A 9,952-nucleotide genomic window follows, 5' to 3' on the forward strand; every position below is an offset into this window, starting at 1 on the left:
GGTTATGAAGTATGAAACAACACAGAGGACTTGCGATAATACATATTTTTAAATACACAGTCATGACAATAATAATAAAAACAGTCATGATTCCACGAGAAGAGATACAATCGATTTCTACTGGTTTTATAAGTGAAATCGGTGTAGTTTGAGAGCATTCCGTTTATTCAAATTACAAATTGTAATGCTCGAGGACATTACATTAGTTTCAGACGTATGAAGTACCGATACAGATCATCGTCTATAAAGTCATTTATTATGTTCGAGAGCATTCTTCATCGTTATTTTGAAACATCTAGAGTAGGTGAAACACTATGAACTATCTGCTTCCAGGCTTTAATCAGTCACACCATTCCCTGTAATAGTACATCCGATAACATTTTACTGCGTCTCTCTCCCGAAATATAGAAAAACAAATACCATCTACATGTTGGCATCGAGCATAGTACATATACACATACTGGTCCACTGGCGCATGTGGCCACTGATCAAAGTCGCTTGCACAGACCAGTATAAAGTTTTGTCGCCTGTAGTGGACGAAGTCCATATCCCACGCCGATCATAGAGCAAAATTTACGATTACGACTGGCCATCTTTCCTTGTGTGATTAGGAGTTACAGAGTATTCTCGGATTCGTAGCATAAAATCGAAGATCGACAGATCCCCCCGCTTTGCCCTCCCAGCAACACGGGCGCTTATTTACTGACCACAAGTAGGAGGGTACATTCCATGCCTCGCGAAGGAACAGAGCGAGCTGTGTTCGTAACTGCTGTTCAGCGAATACTCTTCCACACCAGTCATATTCATGACCCCACTGAAGTACACAAATATCTCTCCAGATGCAGGCATGTTGAGGAGGTTAGCACCCTTTATCGATGTATAGCAGACAGGAGAGTGTTTTGGTGATGTAACAGATGGTTAAGAAGAATCGTGAGGTTTATACGTGATGGAGCTCCAGGCGGATGGAGTTTGAAATATTTTACGTAAATCTACTGTGCTATCAATTCTGGACTATTGTTCCAGTGTCTGGAGTCAGTACCAAGAAGGTACTGGCACGAGAGAAATGATCGTTGAACATAAAAACACACTCCTATGACTACTCAGCTCTGCACCCAAAAACACAATATTGTTAGAGCCATATGTTTTCCGAAGTATTAGTCGTGCGGATTGCAAGGCTCTTAATGCTCAGTGGAGGACCGATATGTCCAACACCTGACATTAAACGACCCAGCAAGTTTTCTACCCCAATCACTACGGTGATAAATTTCAAGATGATAAAACTATTCCTCCTACAATATTCTGAGCTGCTTCTCACTACGAAAGTATCGTCAGTTTATATCTGCCGCTCGACCTGCATTTAAATCAACTAGAACAAAGTCGGGGAATGCAGTACTGTTAACCTTCTAATGCATAGCTGACATACATCTCTGAAGCCAGAGATAAATTCTGCCGAAATTTTTGCAAAGGTACAGACGGTGTTTAGAAAGGATAGATTGCATGCAACCGGTGGTGGAGTGTTCGTCGCTGTTAGTAGTAGTTTATCCTGTAGTGAAGTAGAAGTGGATAGTTCCTGTGAATTATTATGGGTGGAGGTTACACTCAACAACCGAGCTAGGTTAATAATTGGCTCCTTTTACCGACCTCCCGACTCAGCAGCATTAGTGGCAGAACAACTGAGAGAAAATTTGGAATACATTTCACATAAATTTTCTCAGCATGTTATAGTCTTAGGTGGAGATTTCAATTTACCAGATATAGACTGGGACACTCAAATGTTTAGGACGGGTGGTAGGGACAGAGCATCGAGTGACATTATACTGAGTGCACTGTCCGAAAATTACCTCGAACAATTAAACAGAGAACCGACTCGTGGAGATAACATCTTGGACCTACTGATAACAAACAGACCCGAACTTTTCGACTCTGTATGTGCAGAACAGGGAATCAGTGATCATAAGGCCGTTGCAGCATCCCTGAATATGGAAGTTAATAGGAACATAAAAAAAGGGAGGAAGGTTTATCTGTTTAGCAAGAGTAATAGAAGGCAGATTTCAGACTACCTAACAGATCAAAACGAAAATTTCTGTTCCGACACTGACAATGTTGAGTGTTTATGGAAAAAGTTCAAGGCAATCGTAAAATGCGTTTTAGACAGGTACGTGCCGAGTAAAACTGTGAGGGACGGGAAAAACCCACCGTGGTACAACAACAAAGTTAGGAAACTACTGCGAAAGCAAAGAGAGCTTCACTCCAAGTTTAAACGCAGCCAAAACCTCTCAGACAAACAGAAACTAAACGATGTCAAAGTTAGCGTAAGGAGGGCTATGCGTGAAGCGTTCAGTGAATTCGAAAGTAAAGTTCTATGTACCGACTTGACAGAAAATCCTAGGAAGTTCTGGTCTTACGTTAAATCAGTAAGTGGCTCGAAACAGCATGTCCAGACAGTCCGGGATGATGATGGTATTGAAACAGAGGATGACAAGCGTGAAGCTGAAATACTAAACACCTTTCTCCAAAGCTGTTTCACAGAGGAAGACCGCACTGCAGTTCCTTCTCTAAATCCTCGCACAAACGAAAAAATGGCTGACATCGAAATAAGTGTCCAAGGAATAGAAAAGCAACTGGAATCACTCAACAGAGGAAAGTCCACTGGACCTGACGGGATACCAATTCGATTCTACACAGAGTACGCGAAAGAACTTGCCCCCCTTCTTACAGCCGTGTACCGCAAGTCTCTAGATGAACGGAAGATTCCAAATGATTGGAAAAGAGCACAGGTAGTCCCAGTCTTCAAGAACGGTCGTCGAGCAGATGCGCAAAACTGTAGACCTATATCTCTGACGTCGATCTGTTGTAGAATTTTAGAACATGTTTTTTGCTCGAGTATCATGTCGTTATTCGAAACCCAGAATCTACTATGTAGGAATCAACATGGATTCTGGAAACAGCGATCGTGTGAGACCCAACTCGCTTTATTTGTTCATGAGACCCAGAAAATATTAGATACAGGCTATGGTAGATGCTATCCTTCATTTAGCATGCTGGACGTAAGAGTTTCCCTTCCCCCTACCTATAGAGTACGTCTCCCTGGCAGCGTAATTTATAGATGAACAACTAGCATTTTACGAATTCGAACCACAACTGTCCGCCACTCAAAATTCTACACACATACATACAGAGACTATCCATGCGTATTACCAATCTCGAAGCTTCGATTTCAAGTTCTACGTTATTTTCGAGTGTGTGGAGCCCTGCAGACAGCGAAAAATCCTTCTCAAAGTTATTCTACAGGGAATGTAAGCACATTAGAATACCTCCTGCCAAAGAGCATAATATATTTGATGAAACTTATATTACCGATATTTCGTAACAATATTGTCTATATTCTGCAGTGGTAAACAACAAACCGAGGCAAACTGCTGCGCTCACCACACCTTCTATTATACTCTTAAAAACCCACGACGACGGCACATTGTCATCCCAGTTCCGCTATTTTGTGTGCTAGATACCTGTTGGATGATGGGAGACGATCCTTCGTGAGTATTATTTTTATACACAAGATAGAACTGTACATCAGTCTGAGGTATAGTATAGCACTGTACTCGAATGCCCCCAGTCATTCACAACCATATATTGTACAGTACAGATGCAGTGCATTTGCTGTATTTTCTGTGGGTCTTTGTCTATGCGAATGTTTGAACCCTATCCCAGACGTACTGCACTGCGGATCATTGACTAGACACCATTATCGATACGATGCGTGATGGGCCCACCTTCGAACCATGTCCCGGACCTATCGCAGGCACCATTCCGGATATAATGCGGGGTGGATCCACATTGGAAGACTAACTGAGGCCTACCCTGGGTCCTGAGATCCATCTGCAACACACTCATAGACATAGACATACAGAAAATAAAGCAAATTCTCTGCATCTGTAAAATATATGGCTGTGAGTGACTAGGCGCATTGGAGTGTAGTACTCTACTATACCATCCGACTAATGTGCTGCTCTAACTTGTACATAACAATAAACCCAAACGAATGATCTCTCCATCCAAAGGACATTAAGCACAAAATAGCGTAGTTGTGATGATCATGTGCCGTTTCGTGGATCTTTAAGAGTATAATAGTTGGTGTGAGAGGCGCGGCAGGATTCCTTGGTTTGTTGTTATTACTGGAGAATCCTGACAATTTTTTACGAAATTTCGGTAATATAATTTGCATCGAAGACGTTACGCTCTTTATCAGGAGGAAACTAAATGTGCTTATATCCCCTACAGAACAACTTTGCGAAGAATATTTCACTGTTTTCAGGGCTGTAGCGCTGTCGAAAATAACGTACAAGTGGTGAAAATTGAGACTTAGAGATTAGTAATGTGCATGCATACACTCTGTACGTAGCGGAGGGCAGCTGCGGTTCGAATGCATAACTTGCTAATTGTTCGTCTCTAAATTACTCTGCCGGGGACACGCACTCTATAGGTAGGGAGAAGGCAAACTCTTACGGTTCAGGATGCTAACTGCAATCGACATACTGTCAACTAATTATAACTTATTAGTAGGGTAAAAAAATGTCCGAAATCTACAGTTCGTAGATGTTCTGACAGGATTGTGTGAACGTATCGATGTTGGAAGGTATAAACAAAAGTAGCGAAGCTCATCTGGTAAACAATAACGTCACATACTTATGGGAAAAATATAAGGTGAGCAACAGAAATCAACTCTGCACACATGTTAACTCTTTGTTGCAGGTCTGTGCACGGTAGAGTGGAAGTGAAATGAACATGTAAAACTGTGCCATACTTTGATTTTCCATCAGGTGCATCGCTACATGAGTCGACAGGTAAGCTCTCTAATGTGTCGTAGCAGTACACAGAATTGTTTCCAGTCTTAGAGTTTCCAATCTGCACCATTTTCTGAGCCTCATCTAGGTCCGAAGCGAGTGTTATTATATTTTATATGACCATCCTATCCAAAATGCATTCATGTAGAGGGGAACTTTTTAAATTTTTCAGTAGCCTGGTGTAAGAGGCACAGAAATATTCTTGTATAAAATGAAACAACGCATGGGTATGCCAGCAATATAACCATATACATATGAAAAGCTATCGTTAAAAATTCGTAATATGACATGAAATTGGAAACAAATCGAGCAAAGCCTGGTATAATTACGACAAATTTACGCGAAATACGTAAAATGGAGATAAATACGACGATATACGTAAAATCGAGAAAATAATTGCAAAATTTCGGAAATTGGCTGAAAATACATAAAATTAGAGGAAAAGTACCATGAAATGTGGGGTACTGAGGTAGGTTGGGGGTACCCGGACACTCAAGACCGAGCAGAGCTTAAAAACTATGCTCTGGCGACATTCGGTTTTAACCTTCCCCCTGCAAACTATATAGGTTTTCTGATTTGATCCATTATAAATGGTTTTTGAAAGCCTGGGACTGTAGAAATTCCGATTTTCAAGTGCGTTTTTTTGTGTGTATTAAGTCATATCTTTTGATTTTGTCAGTGTGTGTGAGTCTGCTTCATTTCGTTGACTTTTACTTCAATATATAAGAAACACGCGAATTTGTAGTTGGGTATCAATTCATTTTGTGAAGTTAGTGGCGAAATTTAGAAAAATTTGTACTCACAGTTTTATAATGGTCCATTTGTGCAGAGTATCACACACACTAAACATCACACACAAATTGTTGTACACTTTACACATAGAAAATATCTTATGTAAACAAAACAGTTACAAAGATCTTCTTACAGGTAGTCTACAGAGATAACATTATAGGTCTTCCACAGATTATATGTTTTTGTACAGAGTTTATTAATCTTAACAATCTGGCTCATAAATTACTTATATTTATTTTACAATTGTGCTTATTTCTATGTTTTACTATTTTTATTTAAGTATATTATCGAAACATCTGAAGAAATTCACTGATTCACTTTCCAGTTTTTCATTTAATATTTTATCTTCACATTTTCTGTGATGTGATTATATCTCCAGTTCTTCAAGTAAATCTATTTTGTGTCCTTTATTTAGTCGGTGGAGTACTTTGACATTTTGCTCTATTTTTCCAAATGGGTGTCCTGTATTATGTATGTGTTGCTATTGCTGATGTAGTGTGTTTGTTGTGTGTGTATTCTCTAATGTGCTCTGTGTATCTTGTGTTGAAATTTCGGCCAGTTTGTCCTATGTAGAACTTGGAGCACTCCTGGCATGTTACCTTGTATATTCCAGAGTCTGAATATGGATCATGATTACACTTTATATTATGTATTAGTTTTTGTTGTAGTTTATTAGATGTAGAAAACCAATTTTTACTCTGTGATTTTTGAAAACATTTGCTATCTTCTGTCATAGATTGCCTATGTATGGGATACTAGAGATACATTTGTTTTTCTCTTTTTCTTCTGTGGTGCAGTTTGTACCTGGGTTTTCTTCCCTTTGTCTAAGATTGTGTCAACTATGGAAGCATTGTAATCATTGGCAACTGCAATCTTTTTCACTGTGTTTATTTCTTGTTGCATATTTTCTTGGTTGAATGGTATTTTTGTTGCCCTATGCAGCATTGACCTGTATGCTGCCTGTTTATGGATATTTGGGTTACATGAGGTTGCAGGGATTGTGGTGTGAGTCATTGTGTTTTTCCTATAAATTTTGTGTTGTGTCTAGACAAGACAGCCTAGACACAATGAGAGGAAGCCGAAAGGCACGCGCTTAAACTCACACAGGCTGGCGTGAGGTCTGAAACAGGATACGTAATGAATGCTATAAAGAAAAGTACGTAGCTTCTGGAATACTTCACTTTAATCCACATTTGTAGAACATCGCTCTTGATGATACATTAATAGAATCTCAATATCACTTGAATACGGCGCCTTGCTAGGTCGCAGGAAATGTAGCTGAAGGCTATGCTAACTATCGTCTCGGCAAATGAGAGCGTAATTCTCAGTGAACCATGGCTAGCAACGTCGGCTGTACAACTGGGGCGAGTGCTAGTACGTCTCTCTAGACCTGCCGTCTGGCGGCGCTCGGTCTGCAATCACGGACAGTGGCGACACGCGGGTCCGTCGGATACTAGCGGACCGCGGCCGATTTAAAAGCTACCACCTAGCAAGTGTGGTGTCTGGCGGTGACACCACATTTTGAATGTGCATGCGTTGTTGTGTCTTGTAATATTTAGGTCTAGAAAGTTGATACTTTTATTTTGCTCATGTTCCACTGTAAATTTGATTTTCTCACTTAGATTATTGAAATAATATAGAGTTTCTGTGATGCTTTTGTATCCCATTTCACTAACAGTAGTGTGTCATCTACATATCTCCTATAAAATTCTATTTTCTTTAGGCAAGGTTTTTGGCTGTCAAATAATTTTTGTTCTAAGTGATTTATGTATATGTCAGCTATGGTACCCGATATACATGATACCATTGCTAGGCCATCTGGTTGTTTATGAATGTTGTCATTAAAGGTAAAGTAGTTGTACCTTAGGGTTAGCTGAAGGAGTCCCATTCTTGTGTTGCACAAGGTTTTTTTGTATTACTGTTAGAGCTTCTTGTATGGGTATGTTTGAATAAAGATTGGTGATGTCAAGTGATATAAACTGTACATCTTGGTGGAGTTTCCTGGTTTGTAGTTCTTTAGCTAGAATCATGCTGTTTTTTATGGAATATGTTCTTTCATATGTATAATTTTTCATCTGCATCTACATTTATACTCCGCAAGCCAACCAACGGTGTGTGGCGGAGGGCACTTTACGTGCCACTGTCATTTCCTCCCTTTCCTGTTCCAGTCGCGTATGTTTCGCGGGAAGAACGACTGTCTGAAAGCCTCCGTGCGTGCTCTAATCTCTCTAATTTTACATTCGTGATCTCTTCGGGAGGTATAAGTAGGGGGAAGCAATATATTCGATACCTCATCCAGAAACGCACCCTCTCGAAACCTGACGAGCAAGCTACACCGCGATGCAGAGCGCCTCTCTTGCAGAGTCTGCCACTTGAGTTTGTTAAACATCTCCGTAACGCTATTACAGTCACCAAATAACCCTGTGACGAAACGCGCCGCTCTTCTTTGGATCTTCTCTATCTCCTCCGTCAACCCGATCTGGTACGGATCCCACACTGATGAGCAATACTCAAGTATAGGTCGAACGAGTGTTTTGTAAGCCACCTCCTTTGTTGATGGACTACATTTTCTAAGGACTCTCCCAATGAATCTCAACCTGGTACCCGCCTTACCAACAATTAATTTTATATGATCATTCCACTTCAAATCGTTCCGCACGCATACTCCCAGATATTTTACAGAAGTAACTGCTACCAGTGTTTGTTCCGCTATCATATAATCATACAATAAAGGATCCTTCTTTCTATGTATTCGCAATACATTACATTTGTCTATGTTAAGGGTCAGTTGCCACTCCCTGCACCAAGTGCCTATCCGCTGCAGATCTTCCTGCATTTCGCTACAATTTTCTAATGCTGCAACTTCTCTGTATACTACAGCATCATCCGCGAAAAGCCGCATGGAACTTCCGACGCTATCTACTAGGTCATTTATATATATTGTGAAAAGCAATGGTCCCATAACACTCCCCTGTGGCACGCCAGAGGTTACTTTAATGTCTGTAGACGTCTCTCCGTTGATAACAACATGCTGTGTTCTGTTTGCTAAAAACTCTTCAATCCAGCCACACAGCTGGTCTGATATTCCGTAGGCTCTTACTTTGTTTCTTGAAGACTGGGACTACCTCTGCTCTTTTCCAATAATTTGGAACCTTCCGTTCCTCTAGAGACTTGCGGTACACGGCTGTAATAAGGGGGCAAGTTCTTTCGTGTACTCTGTGTAGAATCGAATTGGTATCCCGTCAGGTCCAGTGGACTTTCCTCTGTTGAGTGATTCCAGTTGCTTTTCTATTCCTTGGACACTTATTTCAATGTCAGCCATTTTTTCGTTTGTGCGAGGATTTAGAGAAGGACTGCAGAGCGGTCTTCCTCTGTGAAACAGCTTTGGAAAAAGGTGTTTAGTATTTCAGCTTCACGCTTGTCATCCTCTGTTTCAATACCATCATCATCCCGGACTGTCTGGACATGCTGTTTCGAGCCACTTACTGATTTAACGTAAGACCAGAACTTCCTAGGATTTTCTGTCAAGTCGGTACATAGAATTTTACTTTCGAATTCCCTAAGCGCTTCACGCATAGCTCTCCTTACGCTAACTTTGACATCGTTTAGCTTCTGTTTGTCTGAGAGGTTTTGGCTGCGTTTAAACTTGGAGTGAAGCTCTCTTTGCTTTCGCAGTAGTTTCCTAACTTTGTTGTTGTACCACGGTGGGTTTTTCCCGTCCCTCACAGTTTTACTCGGCACGTACCTGTCTAAAACGCATTTTATGATTGCCTTGAACTTTTTCCATAAACACTCAACATTGTCAGTGTCGGAACAGAAATTTTCGTTTTGATCTGTTAGGAAGTCTGAAATCTGCCTTCTATTACTCTAGCTAAACAGATAAACCTTCCTCCCTTTTTTTATGTTCCTATTAAATTCCATATTCAGGGATGCTGCAACGGCCTTATGATCACTGATTCCCTGTTCTGCACATACAGAGTCGAAAAGTTCGGGTCTGTTTGTTATCAGTAGGTCCAAGATGTTATCTTCACGAGTCGGTTCTCTGTTTAATTGTTCGAGGTAATTTTCGGATAGTGCACTCAGTATAATGTCACCCGATGCTCTGTCCCTACCACCCGTCCTAAACATCTGAGTGTCCCAGTCTATATCTGGTAAATTGAAATCTCCACCGAAGACTATAACATGCTGAGAAAATTTATGTGAAATGTATTCCAAATTTTCTCTCAGTTGTTCTGCCACTAATGCTGCTGAGTCGGGAGGTCGGTAAAAGGAGCCAATTATTAACCTAGCTCGGTTGCTGAGTGTAACCTCCACCC

Source organism: Schistocerca cancellata, chromosome 4 (genome assembly GCF_023864275.1).
Source record: "Schistocerca cancellata isolate TAMUIC-IGC-003103 chromosome 4, iqSchCanc2.1, whole genome shotgun sequence".
Taxonomy (NCBI): Eukaryota; Metazoa; Arthropoda; class Insecta; order Orthoptera; family Acrididae; genus Schistocerca; species Schistocerca cancellata.